Genomic DNA, 17,759 nt, shown 5'->3' with positions numbered 1-17,759 from the left:
AATATAAAATTTATAAGCATCATGGGCACAGAATCGTAGCTCTGTCTTCCCCCAACAGTGCATACAGACAGCAGGTTGCAGGTTGGGGTTTTTTGTCCAGCATTTTGCATCATTTTGGAACATCCCACTGGCTGCATGATTTTTAATGTGTTTCAATAAAATGGCAGGATGCCTCCAGCCATCAAATTGTTGTGTACCCAAAAACACTTGACAGCATGATGAGAGGTTGATGGAGACTTGAACTTCCCTAAATCCAGCCTCAAGCCACGTTCACAGCAGAAATTGTTGTGGTAGTAGTACAATGAGATTCCCTGTGTCTTCACTGAGTTTGATCATATCTGAATCTAGAGAAAACTCCAGATTTGCTTTGACTGTGGGAGAAAGCACGTGTGAAAAGGAATGTCAGGGGTAGGGTGGGAACAAAGCAATGTGACTGAACACTGCATTATGGCTTCTGCCTGACTGGTGAAATCTAGACTTTTGGGGGACTGAAACAATGAAAGAATGTATGCCATCCAATGGACTAACTAGATCCAGCCTCTGGTCACAGATATAACACTGTCTAGAGATGATTCTGGGCTCCTTCATTTGAGAGCAGCTTTCCTCTTTTGAGAATTAGGGGGAAACTAAGGACAAATGGAAAAGTTGTGATGGAGGAGATCTCTAGGAGTTGAGTTTCCCCAGAGAAGAGTTTTTTCATTACAGGGCTCTTCAAGAAATGCCAAAACTCAGACACTTAGCTCCCAGATTAGGCAGTCTATTTAGCAGACCCCACTTTGCTTGTTCCTCATCCATCACTTCAGATGCCAAGAGGCAGTAGGGATATTTTCCCTTTTATTCTTTTTCTTCAGCTGCCAGCTCTTGGTCACCATGTCAGTAGAGAAGCACAGAGCTGCTGCCAGATCTCCAACCTAGCTGAGGAGGGAACAACAGCCAATTCAGTTTTTTTGGCTTAGAGGTACCAGCACATGTGAATGAAACCATCTGCTCAAAAACACAAGCATGCCCAGCTGAAAGACTGGCAAAGAAGTACCAATAGCAAGGTATCTTGCAAGAGGGTTTGGCAGAAGAAGAGAATTTTTTTTCTTCAATACAGAATGTTATAGCCCTGCAGTAGGAAGTGCAAGTAGGAGCAGAAAACACAATTGTGCAGTGTCAGACATCCCTTCAGAATTCCTTTGAAGGTACAAGAAAAACAGGTAAGGAAGGGAAGTAAAATGTAGCATGTAACATACAGCAGAGCTAGAACTGCAACAGCCTTGTGTCACCAGTCCTGATAGCACCTCTGTCTCAGCTGCACTGCTGCTGAGCCCCTAGAGCCCTGTTTCTCACCATAAGTCAAGCAACTGGAAGCACATCCTACATGCTCTACCAGGAATGCTATCAACACCTCTATTCCATAGACCATCTCAAGCTTTCAGCTCAGATTTTGGTCCTGTCATCCTAATTCCCTCACCATGTTAATACAGATTGCTTTTGCACCACACCTGAGTGTCTGCAGTATTATGTGCATATCTGGCCAGAGCTCTCTGTGGCCTTCACAAATAGCTGAGCTCTGGTCATATGTAACTGTGCTTTTTGTGTTTGGTTCAGTTTCCCTTTTTTGTTTGTTTTCCCCCTCTCCTTTGCAGTAAACATTTACACTCCCTTTCTTCGATGGACAAATTTTCATCACAATTTTGGAAGATACAGAAAGCAAGGCTAAACTGCCAGTCAGAAAGGCCAAGAACTGAAAAAGAAAAGAGAACTGGAGATACCCGAGACCCTAGGATCAACAGGTGTGTGTGATGACTGCTTATTGCTTTCCTACTAGTGAAGAAAAAAAAATATTCAGAAGGTTGGATCTTCTTTCATGATCAAGCTGTTTGGTTCTCTTGGGATGATGAAAAAGTAGTAGCCAACAGGAATTCTCTCAGTTCTGTGTTGGATTCCCTCACCTAGCCTTTGAAGGTCCATTTCACTTTTATCTTAGAAAAACCTTATCAATCACAGGAGGCAAACAAGTTCTTGTTAAAAAAGCAGCAGTTGGACTGAAGTCTGCATCCATACAGATATTTCATTATTCCACTGCTGATGTGATAACTGAAGAAAACCTTCCAAGAAGCAGTTTCATAAGCTAGACTTGGATTATAGATCTGACCACCAGGAAAGACATATGTTCATTTAAATTGTTCCAAGATGAATGCCTCATTTGCATATCATCAGCTTGATGAGACTTGTACAAAGTAGGGCTTCATGCACATCCCCAGCTGCCCAGAGATGACAGCAAGAAAAAGCCATCTATCCTCTGAGCTAAACAATCTCAGCTACCTCAGCATCTACTCATAAGACAAATCCCCTATTCATCGTTTAGCTGGACTTGCTGCCATATGTCCATTTCTGTCTTGTCCTGAGGAGCCATGGGGTAGACACTTTAGTGTGGCATCACCAGTGCCAAGCAGGGGGGAATAAATACATTCCTTGATCCCTTGGCAATAGATAATCTTGTTAATGCCACCCACGAGGCTGTTGGTCTTCATTACTGCAACAACACATTGCTTACTCTGTTCAACTCAGTGTCTGCCATGACCTCCTAGAGCCATTTCTGCAACTGCTCTCCAGCAAGTCAGCCCCAAAACCTGTACTGATGCATGATATTGGTCCTCTCCAGGTGCAGGACTTTGCATTTTCTTTTGTTGAACTTCATGATGTTCCTGTCAGCCTGTTTGTAGAGGTCCCTCTAAACGGCAGCATGATCCTCTGGTTTATCAGCTGCTCCTCCCATGTTTGCATTGTTTGTAAACTTGCCAAGGGAGCACTCTGTCCCATTGTTCAGATAATTGTTCAAGTTGTTAAATAGTCTTGGACAGAGTATGAACCCTTAGCATAAATCAGCTGGATTTGATGGACTGGCAGCTGAACTTCCTGGCACTGATCACAACCCTTTGAGCCCGGCTGATCAGCCAGCTTTCAGTTTCACTCTCCATTTATCCAGCTTGTCCTTAATCAGTGAGAATATAGAGAGATAGATCAAGGTGAACAATATCCACATCTCTGTCCATCCACCAAGCCAGTCATCTCTTTGTAAAAGGCTGTCAGGTTGGGCAGGCAAGATTTAATCTTTGTTAGTCCTTGCTGACTACTTCAAATCACATTCTTGTCTTTAACATTTGGAAATGTTTCCTAGAATTATTTGCTTTGTCACCCTCCTGGGGAACTGAGGGGAAGCTGAGCTGACCAGCTTATAGTTCCTTGGATCTTCCTGGTGTCCCCACCCCACACACCCTACCCGCCGCCCCCCCACCCCCCACCCCCCTTTTTTTTTTTTTTTTTTTTTAAGGAAAGATCTGAGTGACATTTGGTTTGTCCAGTCTTCAGAACCCTCCCCTAATCACCATGACTCAAAGATTATCAGGAGTGTCCTTACATCAGCCAGCTTCTTCAGCAATACAGCTCCTTGAGGGCACATCCCACCATGTCCTGTAGACTTGTGTATGTCCTGTTTGTTTACATGTTCCCTAACCTCATCCACCCCACTGAATACAACCTCCTTCTTCCAGCCTTTCCCATGGGTGTAAGGAGCCTGGGATCCCAAAAGGCCAGTCTTACCAGTAAGGACTGAGGTGGAAAAGCCATGAGTACCTCTGCCACTAAATCTGCTTCATTCAGCACTGGGCCCATGTTTTCCTTGGTCTTCTGTTGCTGAAAGACCTGTAGAAGCCCTTCATATCTCATGGCAGATCCAGTTCCAGATGGGCTTTGGCTTTTTTAAACCCATCCTTTCATGCTCAGACAGTACCTCTGTATTCCTCCCAATTGACTTGCCCTGGCTTCCACCTGATGCGTGCTTCCTTTTCATGCCTGACTTTTGTTATGATCTCCTCCTGCCTTGGCTTGGTTTCCTGCATGTGGAGATGGACTGCTTTTGAGCTTAGAGAATCAGCCATCTCCTGGACCTCACTTCTTTCCAGAGCTGTCTCCCGCGGGATTCTTTCAATCAGATCCCTGCAGATGCCAAAGTGTGTTCTCCTAAGCCAGTGGTTGTGATCCTGCCATTTGCCATGTTCCCTCTTTTTAGTATCTTGAACTCCACCATCTCACAGTCACTGCAGCCAAGACTATCCCGAACCTTTACTTCCCTGTTTGTAGCTATGAAGTCCAGGAGAGCATCTCTGCTTCCTGCCTCCTATAGGATCCAAAGTGACATTCCTGGGGAAAGTACAGACTGAGACTTCAGGAGAAATTAAAATAATTCCATACAGAAATTGAGGGAAAATACTTTCCACTTATGCAAATACAGCTTACTAATGTGAAATAAAATTATCACACATAGTAAGCTAATCTACAATGACATTTGCCACAACAATAATCCTTTATGTAGTTTGTTTTGTCATAACAAAATGGGATTATTTCAGAAAGGAGTTATTGGCATAGTTGAGCTTTTACTATGCCTCTGGCTCCGGTTATGAACAATTTCTTGCCTCCATTAAAGTCAGAAAACTACAGGATACAAATTTTATTCTTAAAACTTTTTTAAAAGTGGATTTCAGTAACAGGCTGGTCTGATGTAGAAGAGAGGAAAGCATTTGAATATTATATTTACTAGTTTAGCTAGAAATCATTGCCTAATCTTGAAAAATTGGGTTTAACTGATTGCTGGAAAATTGTTCTCCAAATCTTGCTGTAGTTTACTCTGCCGGGTATAAGTTAATAGATTCATTTACTTTATAGTTTCCAGTTAAAGGATTGCCTTTGGCCCAGCCTAGTAATGACATCTCTGATAAATGTTATTCTTTTCAGTCTCCTTGAATGTCAGTCTAATTGAGCTGAGTCATATAGCTGCCCTTGCATTTGTCAAAAATTCAATATCTTTACAATATATTAAAATTAATTGTTCTGGCACTATCTGACTAGAAGTACATACTGATGGATCTAAATACCCCTAGTCTAGGGAAATAGGTTATGCTTTATATTTTCTCAAATTTGGCATTTGTAAAGGTTGTGTGTTAGGGGAAATCATATGAATTTTCTTGGATTAATTATTTTACCATTTTTCATTACTAAACTGGACTGCAGAAACATGCATGATAGAAAATTCAAGTATGCTTCTGTATTCTGGTAGTTACACAGTTGTAGAAAAGGGCCATGCCATTTGACCCTAAAAAAAAAAAAAAAAAAATAATTAAAAAAAAAATGCTCCACTTGGTGGAAGATAGAAAATTAAAGAGAGAAGAGTACTATACATATGCTTGAAGATGACACAAATATTATGCCTCACAACGAGATGATGTGTTCCATCAGAAATCATTGATTATGCTGTTTGGCTTATATTCAAGAAGTACCACTAAGTGTTCAAAAAATTAAGCTTCGGCTGTCTTATGAAAATCAGACATTAGTCCATGTTTAGCCTTGAAATAATTGGACATCACTTAGTCAAGTCAGATGTGCTAATATTGAAAATAAACCCAAGCCAATAATCACAACCTGGCATTCTATTGTTAACAGTCTTAGCCACGCTTATAAAATTTCAAGCAAAGTCCATAAAATCTCACACTTGCCCTGTTTCTGTTTGAACACTTAGGAAGCAGGGATGCTCTTCATGACTTCCAAGGGAGAAGATGAATATTACAGAGCTGTGGTAACAACAGGGTGTGAGTCCCCTTCCAAGTCTGAGATTATCGATATAATCACCAATTTAGACTATACATGAATCTATACATCTTTTTCAAGTGTTTATAAATTGTTGCTTGCATTGCAAGCAATATTATTGCACATTAATCAATGACATAAAATAATAACACAAAATATTGATGAGAAAATTGGCCTCCTAACATCACAGAAAAAATATGGTTCTAGGCAGAGTAACTTTATGAGGTCTTGGAACTAGTTGCTCTGTATATTCTTTTATCTGAGGGCTATGAAAATATAAAGCTGTGAAGGATTTCAGAAGACTCGACTCCAGCTTCTGTGAAGAATCAGCACAGATCAAGTCCCAAGAAGAGATAAATTAAACTTCTAAGGAGGAACAGGCTAAGGATTTGTTTAATTAAGTGTTAACATATTTAAACTTGAAACTTGAAGAAGAATCCAAAGCTTTTTATTATTTTTTTTAATAATACTATTATACTATATTATATACTGTACTATATTTAATAATATTAATTTTTTTATAATTATACGTAGCTTCTCTCAATAGGATCAAAGCAGTCCACACTGCTAACAGAACTGTCTGAAGTCTATATTTGTATTTTTCATGGATCAGTGGAAAACAGTATGTCTGACATCCCTCCTGCCTTGTCCTTGGGTGCCCCAGATGGTGGCATGAGAAATAGCCTCATTCTCCTACATTCTGCTCTGGAGGGGCCCTTCTTCTGGAAGGAGGGAACAGTATCACTGCTGGAACTTCAACATACAGAGGATTTCAACCCTTCTGCTCTCTTTGAAGGTGCATGTCCTAGGCTAGAGGGTGTTTGTTCATTACAAACAACTGTCAGAATAACGAAAGAAACAGAAGAATAACTTAGTTACAGTGCATTCCCCAGTTTGGTCATTTTGGCATTTCTAAAAGAGAAGACAATAATATTCAATTAACACAAACACACATGGGTGTTGTGAGGATAACATTAACACTTGTGAGGAATAGGAAGCTCCTTAGAAAGAAAATCTACTTCTGGAAGTCTGAACCATCTGTGCTGCACAGCTGATGTCAGGTTTAACCTGATGAAACTTTAACTATGAAGAATGGTCTTTGAATAGCAGGAGTTAACCTTGTTATGAATCCATTAAACTGCATTTGTCTGTAATGTCAGAATTTGGTAAACACTTATTTTTGATAGTGGTTTCTAAAACTCCACCTGTGCTTCATTATAATCTTCTCCACTGGGCTAGGGGAACTGTTTATGAAGTCACATCATGAATTGTTCAGGTAAAAAAATGACTCAGCCAAAAGAGAAGGGGAGGGTTTTTTAATGACTAAGTACTTGAACCAGTAAAACTGGCTAGTTTAGACTGCATGTCTGATTGAAAAATGCTTGTCAAATTACACCCTCGTGCTGTGTCTGTTCTTCACATCAAGAACTTCCAAACTATTGCTTTCATCATCTCTTACTCCCATTCTTGAGTTCTGTTTCAGAGTAGAGGTCAATGAGTGCTTGAGGACCCAAAGCCTGGGAAAACCTCCACATAAATTTCTGTGCATGCATTCCTGACTGATACCTTTGGAAGAATGAAAATATGCCAGTGATGTAAAGGTCAGGAGATGCAGATCCAGGCTGTAGACAGTCCCCAATTAAAATGCATATGCAAAAGATTTAGTCAAGCTACTGTTCAGTTATTTAAATGCAAGTCCGCTGGATGTTTTCACTAATATGTCCAATTAGTTTTATGTTCTTACAATGACCACTGCAGTGTTCCGTGACTAATTTCAAACATTAGGAAAAACTCTGTTATCTTCATTCTTGGTTTTTTTTTCTCTTGCAAGTTCTAATTATGACTTTTATAAAAATTCTTAATACCCTAATAGCTTGTTTATTGATGTTTTTTTCGGTTTTGTTTCTTTTTTTTAGGAAGTTGGCCAAATAAACTGTCTGAACACATTTCCAAGAGTATTTGAAAATTTTCCTTTGCTGTAAGATGCATAATTAAGCTTGGCAGAAATCAGATTCTGTCACGACAGTTTCTATTGCAGAGGAGCTGGGGACAAGATGAAGAGTCGGTCATGTATCACTTCACAGAGTATTCCATCTAACTAAGTTTATTCTGCAAGATGTTCACTGTCTACTAAATCTCCAGTGCTTTATGGCAGAAGGAGTCCAAACATTCTATACCAAGATTTGAATTCATTAAAAATATACACTACTAGACCATATCATTGAAGAAATATAATTATGTCTCTTCTACTAATATCAATTAGTAGACAGCTAATTAAAACACAGATCATCCTAAGAGTGTATCTGGATGACAGTATCTGTACTGCACTACTAACACCCTCATATTGCCCAAATCAGAACCCAATTTTTAAAAGCAACTACTGGCTTTCCTTGCTTTGTTTTTCAGAAAATATTTTTCTCTGTATCACACTGAAGGCTTTAAAATAATTCTAATAAGGAGCCTTCAAAAAACCCCATAAAGAATAACAACAAAAGCCAAAAAAAAAAAAAGCCCCCAATCCAAATTTTCTTTGCTTTATCCTGTACATTTAACCTTCTCGTTGTTCTGAATACCTGACAAAGTTGTAGGAAAAATTTTCACCTATTCCCCTATGCTATGGGGACATCAGCTGAGTCAATTAAATAATCTTTGAAAGGTTTCATCAAGATAGTGATTTGAAATTTCACCTAGGATGCCCTGTGCAGTTTTATGTTGGCTTCTGCATTTTTTTGTTTGTTTTTCAACTGTATCTTGTATATAAAACCTCCCCCATAGTAGGCTTTTGTTGTTTTGGTTTTTTGTTTGTTTGGGGTGTTTTTTTTTTTAAACACCCAAAGTCTCAATTGAATGTAAAAATATACCATATTCTTTCCTTCTAAGTCTTCGTGAAGCACAGAATTAACAACAACAATACATTTTTTGTCAAAGCAAATGGCATTTCACATCTGAGTCAAAAATATACTTTCACCCCCAGCAAATTATTAACCAGTTCTAAAGACTGATATGAAAAATGATCTACACTATACAAAAGTAGCTGTGCCTTTGACAGAAGTGAGACTGTTCTAGAGGACGTCTGCTGAAGAGGCAGAACTGGTTTGGGCTTAATCCTTGGAAGCAATCCAGTTTTTAAGTGAACACAGCAGCTAATACTGAACATGAAACAGTTTCTGTCAAAAAATTATGCCCTCTTCTTTTGAAAAAAGATCTTTCAAGAAAGGTGATAGCTATGTTTCCTTTTAAAAGTAGGTGAGCATTGTACCCCTGGGGTAAACCCAACCTGCATGGATGAAATTGTTCCTGGATTTTCAGTAGCCACACTTAGAGCAACAGGAGGAAGAGCTAGAGGGGTCCTCAAAGAGAATTATCCTTGAAAAGAAATATGTATTATAAACCTCAGTACTAGTTTATATACTAACATCTGTCTTCACAGAGTGTGGTTTCAAGTAAACTTGTGCTACACCTGAATGCTTTCTCTTTTTAAACTTCCTCTCCTGGGACTGTAATTCATTCCATATCCCTTTCTCCCACATGCTTGTAAATAAATGCAATCTGTGGAAAATATGAAACTACAGTAAAAAATGAACCTTCCCTCAAGAATAATTTCTCTTTCCCAGCCTGTCCCTTTTCACCTGCTCCTTCTTCACAATCCTCATAGTCTTTTGTTATTTGGATAAACCTGCTAATACCTAGGAGCCAGTGTAATTGCCACCCATCCCTGGAGATAAGCCAGAGAGATGGGTAAGCAGATGTCAAACTCTCAAAACAAAGGTAAGTACAAAGCTATGCAGAACACTAGTGATTTATAAAGGAGACATTAGCATTATTGAGCACTGGTTTGGGAAATGGTTATGCAAAGAATTAACAGTTTCAACTGAAAAGAAGAAAGGATGGTAGTTAGACCTGCCTGAGCAGGCACATTAGCATAACCCTTGGAGGAAGCCTAAGGAAAAGGATTTACAGTGAGGGAGCTGGAAAGCAGAGGTTTGTGATTCTGAGAAAAGAGCAGTTTCTGTTGTTTGGACCTGCTAGTGCAAGGGAGGCAAAGCTGGTGCAGTCCTTAGGAACAAAGAGCTGGGACACGCGTCCTCAACACCACATCTTCTTCTAACTGAAATAACCTTCAGACATTCACAGATTTAAGCTAAGCAGCAAAGTTGAGAGACACAATGACACCTACTATTTTTTTGAGGAAAAAGGCTGCAATGTCTTGCATGATGGAACAGTGAGTTTCAACCAAGCTGGAACTTGGACAGCATCTGTGACTGAGGCCTGGCTCTCATCACCCCTGTGCTCACCCTCTCTGATACTTCTTCTCCTAGGAGGCTTCAGTAGAGACCCACACCTATGCAGAAACTGCCCAGCATGTGCTCGGTTATTTATAAGCAACTCTGACTCAAATCTCTTGCCTCAAAATTTTGTGGATTGTCTTGCCCATCTGTAGCTTCATATAAAAAATAACTATTACACTGTAACGTATAATTTACCTGAGTTTAAAGGCTGAAAAACTCAGGTGCCTTTTCTTTCACCCTGACTAGAAGGTTTCACTAGGGACAAATAACTTCTTATTAAACTTCACAAAGTTTATGTCATTAGATTCCTAAAGAAACAAAAATCTGTGTTAGACTACTCTTCCCTACTCCCACCCCCAGAGAAAAATTGCCTAGACTAACAGCTCAAGATAAAAAGCTTGGCACAAGTGTTATTTAAAGTAAAATTGGTCTAGCAATTTTCTTGATACAGAGACAGATTTTACTCAAGACCTGTAACAGCTATGTAGTTTGTAAGTAATCTTTCTTCTGTGTAACAGTTTAATGAATCACTTGGAACGAAAAAAAGTTAAAACCTGCTGAGACAGAAATAGGTGACAGTATCATACATTGTTCTTAACTGTGGTTGTTCCACCTCATGATTCCTGACAATCTTTCTGGAAAGTCCTACCAAAATTCACCTTCCCTTTCTGGTCTTTTAATTTCAAAATAGTAAAAAATTTAGCAACGTAAAAATAAGCCGTAAATACTCACCTACATGATTCCACAGGTTAGAGCTTGCTGGAGTGAATGAACCAGTGAGTGGACAAAATAATTAGCCTTGTCTGGAAAGGCAGGGCTCTGCCCCAGCCAATTGGGATTTGTCATTTGGTGAAAACCTTAGCATAATTACAGGGTAGTTGGTTAAAGGTGTCTCCTGTCACAGCTGATTGCAGTGAGCTGTTTAACAACACTCAAACTGTCAGAGATCTTGCACCATGCCTGCTGACCAAATGCCAAACAAATGCTTTGAAAGACATTTCTTTTTTTTTCTGAGGTAAGGAATATTTCATCGATAGACTTAGTTTTGCTTTTGGTGCAGCAGTGGTTTGACCAATGGAGGTAAAAGGGTTTTTTTCATGGCTAAGCAGAAAGGGTAGGGAGTAAAACTGTTCTGAATTGCCAAAGCTTAGAGTACCCCCAGGCAGTGCATCCATGCTTGTCAGGGAGAGAATCACAGGAGGAGGTCCTCCACAGGAGTGAATACTGAGGTTGCTAAACTTGGAGATTGAGCTGAGCACCAAACTTGGCCCTCTGTGTGCTTAAATATATATTCAGGAGAGACCACTGAAGCATCCCTAGAAGATGCTCATGTTGGGTTTGTTAACATCTACATCAGAATAGAATAGGATAGAATAATAGAATATTTTCAGTTGAAAGGGGCATACAGTGCTCATTAGTCCAACTTTCTGGCTAATTCACAGCTGACCAAAAGTTAAAGCATGTTATTAAGGGCATTGTCTAAATGCTTCTTAAATGCTGCCCAGCTTGGGGCATTGACCACCCCTCTAGGAAGCCTAGAAATGTTTCCTAATGTCCAGTCTACACATTCCCTGGCAGTGCTTTGAACCATTCCTACATGCCCTGTCACTGGATGCTGGGAAGAAGAGGTCACCCCCAAGCCTCCTCCAAACTGGACAAGACCAAAGTCCTTAACTTCTTCTTCCAGCACTTTCACCAGCTTTGGTGATTCATTCAAGAAATAAAGATAATCCCAAAATAAATTCCATTATTTGTCATTAAACTCCTAGATCTGTTGATGCTCACACAGGACATGGAGTTGAAGGCTTGGCACAGCAATGGGAGGGCAGGCAGTGCCACACGTTAGAGCTGGCTTGAGCCATGGACCTGCTGTTATACTTGCAATACAGCAATACAAAAAATGTTTCTTTTCTCCATCAACACAAGAATGTCATACATTGTCTTTTCTTTGTGTAATATTTTTGCCAAGTTTTTGTTACTCCATGACATAGCCTTCCCCAAACCAGCAGAAAAGTCAGAATATTCGGTTGTCTTATTTATTAAGGCTAGATGTAGAACACCAATTTCAAATAATTATTTAGAATAAAAATTTAGGAAAAAAATTGTTTTAAAACAGTTTCTAGAACTATTCTAAAATTGTAAGAAAAATATGAAACAGTTTGCTGTGATGAAGTAGATGGAATAGGATTTTTCAAAATATATACTTTCACATTATCATTCCTCAGTAATACACTATTGTATATCACTCCTATTTTACATAAGAATTTTAAAATAATACTGATTAGTAAAAGTCTAGACAAAATGGAAGACAAAAACAAAAGAACCCCCAACTTTGGTATTTTAAATGTTAATGCTAAAATTTGGTTTTGCCTGAGCTGAGTTCTTCCACCTGATACTTTTGTAAAAGAAAATACAAGTCTTCTTCATTAAGTATACGGAGCCAGCTTTATGTGTCAGAACAGGAAAAGTAAGATACACATTAAAGACACTATGTGGGTCAAATTACTGTTGAGATATTCCTGGTAGTTTGCAAAAGCCATTGCTCTTTCAGCCCGGGCTATAGACTACAAAGCTTTCTGCTTGTCCTGTAACAGCTGTTTTGTCTCCTGTAAATTGTATCTTTATGGTGGAGGATCCACTTCCCAGTCAGGTAGGAGTTTCCTCACAGAATAAGCCAGCTCTTGCTGGCTGCAGTATTGAACAAGTTAAATAGTTTTCAAAATGTGGAAGAATCTTGGTGGAAGTGATGGTGTGAAATAAAATAAAGCTTGGGGAGGCATTGACATGGATCTCCAGCAGTATGGGAAACAAAAGAAAAAGAAGAGGTGCACAGGACTAAATCATTTGTCAAACCTCATTAACCTACTTGGTTTTTTGAGACATCCAGCAACATCCCTTCTGGCTTCTATCATCAGACTATTTCTTTCAAAACAAGACTTGCAGTTGCAGGTACAGAAGCTTCCCATCCCCAGAACAAGCCCAACAGAGGGGTGGCCTGCAAATTATTCACTCCAGTACTCTTGGGCTTCTCTGTGGACACTGGCCAGCATTAAGAACAGCTTCACTGCCTGCTGAATGCAGCCCCTGTCAAAGCTGCCAGCAAAAGTGTTAATTTTGTTTGTTTTTTTATTATGTAGACATCTGTCCATTAGCGACTGGACGAGAGCCACCAGTGTCACACCCCACAGCTGCCAGCCTGTCAGCAGGCTCTCAAAATTTCCAGTTGCTGCTGAGTGAGATGGATTCCATCCAATAACCTGATGCTAAATGTTTTTCTGCTCCTTCAAATCATAAGGGTATGGCTGTTGGATGGCTCCTGGTTTCACTTACATCTGTACCACAAATTGGAAGGTTCTCCTGCTGGCTGTGGGGCAGCAGGATAAGGTGAAAAAATAGAAAAGCCACAGCTGGCAGCTAATAAGAGATGTCTGAAGCCAGATGGAAAGAAAAGCTGGTAATGGTACATAAATAACACCCAGCTTATATCACTGAGCACTACAAATATAAAGTATAAGATGCAAAGGCAGAGGTGGTCCAAAGTTTCTAAGCAGTGTGGGCAAAAGCTGAGCTCTTGCTGGGACAAGAATGAAGCACAGAGGAATCAATCCCATAGTTGATCTCAACACTGTCATTTTAGCAGAACAGGTTGCAAGGCTAAAGGCACTGCTTGGAGTGAAGGCAGACAGAGGGATGAGTAGAGAGTGTGTGTCTCCCTTTTCTCCACACCTCTCCAGCCAGTCCAGTTCCACTGGGATGAATCCTGCCTTCCTGGCACATCATCTCTCAGCAAAGCAAGGCATTAAGGCACCTGTAATCTCTTTCTCAGCAGCTGTCCTCTGAGCCTCAGTCACACATGTCAGATCCTACTCTGCATGTACCATATTCCCTTCTAAGCCCATTCTTCATTGAGGTCCCCTTCTTTTCCTCTATTCCAGCAGTTTAGGACTCTCCAACTCCAAACTTCATTTCTTCAATTTTTTTTATCTTAACCTCCACATCCCCTAGGCAGAAGAACCTACTCCATAGTATTTTACCCACCATGTCTGTGGGACAGACTCTATTCTCCAGTTTACACCCCTCAGGATGTTCATTTCCTTAAGCCCTTCAAAATAAAGGGCTGACTGCCCTGACTCACTCTCAGACTCCATGATGTTGGTGTGCGTTTTCCTGACAGAAAGCCAGATCCCAGCAACACTTTATCCCTTGCGTGCAAGTCATGGGAGCTCAGGTTGCACTGAGCTCAGGTTGGTTATTATTGTGTATATTTGGCATGCCTTGTGCACTCCTGAGATTTGCTTTCCCCATTTAGACATGACTTTGTCACGTGCCTTTGTCATGATTTACCACTTCTTTCTCTCTAGCCAGGATTTTCTAGATATTTTCCACAGTGGTTTGTCAGCTCCAGCCTAAAGAATTCAAACTGCTTTTCAGAGCACTATGGCTTTGTCCTAGTTGGAGATAAAAAACTGCCTACAAACATACTGACTGGAGACCTCCTGGCACCCCCCAGCTCCTGCTGGGCAGTGTTGGATGCACTGGGGGGGGAGGAGGGCAGCAGTGCCCGTGGGGAGGAGGGGGTGAGTTGGGTGACCCAATGGTGACCCCAAGCACAGAGCTCCTGCCCATGGTTCTCAGCATAAAATGGCTCCTGGGAGAACTTTCTCCTGGCCTCTCTGGCTGGAGTGCTGAGGTTTGCTTGTTTGTCATCTCCCCCTCTGCCCCTGCACTGTTTTCCTGGTGAAAATAATTTACCAGGATTACCTTTTCCAGCTTCCCCAAACAGGATCACCTCAGCTGCTCCAAGGCTGCTGTGGACAGTCACTGGGACCCTGGACCCGGGCATCCCCATCTGCTGATGAGTTCAGTTTGGGACTTTTATGGTTGGGAAGTAATTACCAGCTGAGAAGTGTGGGTTTCATATTGACATATTTGTAAATAATGATGGTGAATTACAAATATAATTACTACTTCATTAAACTTATTTATTTTTTTCCCAAACTTAAAGTCTCTCTCCCTTATTCTTCTTTTTATCTCTGTACCTCCCCTGTGTTACAGGGTTCAGTGATCCACAAACCATTACAAACAAGTATCATCTCTCTTCTCTTTTGCTTGAAGGGGAGCCACTTTAGATGTTCATGAGGCTCTCTTTCCAGGTCTGAGGGAGATCTGATCAACGAGCATATGCTATGGATATCCTCAAGTCTTGCTCTCTGAGCATCTGTGTGTCAGGGATCTGACTTCATTTCACATGGTCTCACTCTGGCCTTTCTCACCAGCTTTACCTAACATAGAAACCAGTGCAATGGGGGAAAGACATGGAAATCAGTGCCCCAGGATGTAGGTTAAGCATATAACAAAGCCAGGGAGCTTGGGAGCATACAGTCATTCAACATGAGAGAACATTTTCCTTCCTATATGTGCATCAATGGTCAGTTGGAAGTCTCCTGAATGCCTGCAAGACAGCCCAGCCCTCCTTTTTTCTACACAAGTTAGAAATTCAAAAAACTCCCTTTGTCCGCTGTGGTACTTCTCCCACTCTGTGGATATGTTTATACCCAGAGAAGAGTTTCCTCTAATTTCCAAATAAAGCAGTTTACCTGGATGGTACAATGCAATTCAGAGACAGCAGCCTGAGTCCTGAAACTGTTAAAACATAAAAAAACTTCAGCATATTTACTCAGCATTTCTAATTTGTCTGGACTACTTTTAGAGCTGGAGCTGGTACCTTCATGGAAAAGTTATGCACTGAACCTTCTAAGCCTAAAAGCTCATGTGGATCATACTGGGAGGTTTTGGTCCCTCTCTGGGACTTTTGCAGAGCAGCTATGCTGCTGTTGCTTTTTCTTCAGAGCTTTTAGTTTGGGCACAGCACCACACTCCTGCAGTTATGTTTTTCCCTGTTCTGGCTTATTTTATATGCAAGGATAGCTTTGACTCGTGCTCCTCTGTACAGGCTAAAGAAATCCTATGATGGGCTGCACAGCTCTCCCCTGGGAGGCCTCCTACAATGTGGTTTGCACTCTGTGCCTTCCAGGATTTAGATCTAAGCCTTTAAAGATAACATAGAAGTCTCTTTTGCCTTTTTTTTTCCACTCCAGTTTTGAATAACTAACTCGTTTTTGTTTTGAGAATGACACATCTAATTTACATTTAAATGTTTTTAATCCCTTGCCAAGATGCTATGACAATAGGCACTGTAAAAATTAGTAAATAACAATTTTCTTGTTTACCTGATTGCCTTTCATGTCTCATCGTATTTTATGTCAATCCATGCCAAGGCACTATCAAGTTATATCTTCAAGTGTGAGAGATAAAAGCAATCTGACTGAAATGGCTTCATGTCAAGAATATATATTCCTGTGTGTCATGTGTACATATTGAAAGCAGCACCTTTAACAAGGGAGTAAAAAAACATCCTTCCCTCACCCAATCCAAGTGCAAAAAGGTTCGGGAAACTAAACTCCAGCTTAAGCCAACTGCAACAGCAGAGGATGCTTTTAAAGCTTATCTAATCCTAAATTCTCATAGCTGAAAATCCATGCAGTGCAGGTAACTCTGTGCATTTATACCAATGAGCTCACATTCATTAATATAGTGGACATTCGGAATCATGCCTTCAGCAAGAGTAAGCCCAGTGACCTATTCATGTGCACTGATGTGGGAAGGCTAGAAAGGGATCCTTTCCACAGGGACAGGTTCAAAGCATACATGGAGAGCAGAGGGGGAAGCACACCCCATAGCAACAATGGCACAGACAAAGAGCTAAGCCACTCTGCATCCTTGCCATTGCAGATTACAAGCAGCACTTCACGTCGTTCCTTCCTAAATTTTTGCCACCTGGGACAACAGGACCAATGGATCCCAGGAACTCATGCTTCTCCTTTTCAGCCACCAGACTTTACTTTTGTGTGTGTGTCAGAATCTTTCTCCTGTGATGGAAATATAACCCACCTGGAAGTCATTCATTTGCACATGCGATTTTATGTTAGTGTTCTCCATCCACATTTTTTTCCAAAATAATAGTGAAACAAAGAGAGCAGAATCACAAAATTGTCATGTTTGGACAAAACCTCTAAGATCACTGAACCTAACCATCAGCCCCCAAAAAAACCATCATCCTCACTAGACCATGTCCTGAAATGGCACATCTGTACGTTTCCTTAATACATCCAGGAATGGTGACTTCATCACCTCCCTGAGCAGCCAGCTGCAGTGTCTGAATACTATGTCAGTAAAAAAATTCTTCTTGATATGTAGTCTAAACCTCCCTTGGTGCAACTTCAGGCCGTTTCCTCCAGTTCTATTATTACCTACCTGGGAGAAGAGGCCAACACCCACCTCCCAGCAGCCTCATTCCAGGTTGTTGTAGAGAGTGATGAGGTCTCCCTTCAGCCTCTTCCAAACTAAACAATATCAGTGCCCTCAGCCCCTCCTCCTAGAACATGTTCTCCAGACCCTTCACCAACTTGGTTGCTCTTCTCTGGACACATCCCAGGAACCCAAAGTCTTTCTTGTAGCGAGGGGCCCAGAACTGAACAGAGCACACGAGGTGCTGCCTCACCAGTGCCGAGTGCAGGGGCACCATCACTGCCCTTCTCCTGCTGCCCACATGATTTCAGGCTGTGTTTTTATTAACATGCCATAGTCACAGAGAGTAACATGGGGTAGAAAATATCACCTCAAATTTTGACCAGGAATAGACTTCTTTCAGTAAGCAATATTGACCTTCACCCCAAACGCAGAGAGGTATCACTGCCCCAAGCACAGACAGATGCAAGGCTCATGAGCTGTTTCCTGGCAGCTGCTTTGTGACGAGCTCTGTGTAAAATAAGGGATGTGAGA

The 17,759-nt window shown here is 40.8% G+C and overlaps 1 protein-coding gene across 3 annotated transcripts in view; it reads right to left on the bottom strand.

Moving 5' to 3' along the window:
- The window catches only part of SPAM1 (sperm adhesion molecule 1), a 46,027-nt gene that overhangs the window by 9,036 nt on the left and 19,232 nt on the right, over positions 1-17,759 (bottom strand). Inside the window, exon 1 of one of the 3 annotated variants that reach the window (XM_071733775.1) lies at positions 10,650-10,705. The exons of the other annotated variants lie outside the window; for them this stretch is intronic. The gene's annotated coding sequence lies outside the window, so the exon portion shown is untranslated. Of the gene's footprint in view, positions 1-10,649; positions 10,706-17,759 lie in introns of those variants that run through there. 3 annotated transcript variants of the gene reach the window in all.

This window comes from Heliangelus exortis, chromosome 1, assembly GCF_036169615.1.
Source record: "Heliangelus exortis chromosome 1, bHelExo1.hap1, whole genome shotgun sequence".
Lineage (NCBI taxonomy): Eukaryota > Metazoa > Chordata > Aves > Apodiformes > Trochilidae > Heliangelus > Heliangelus exortis.
The sequence above is the reverse complement of the archived record's forward strand: the minus strand, read 5'-3'. Positions and strand labels throughout refer to the sequence as shown.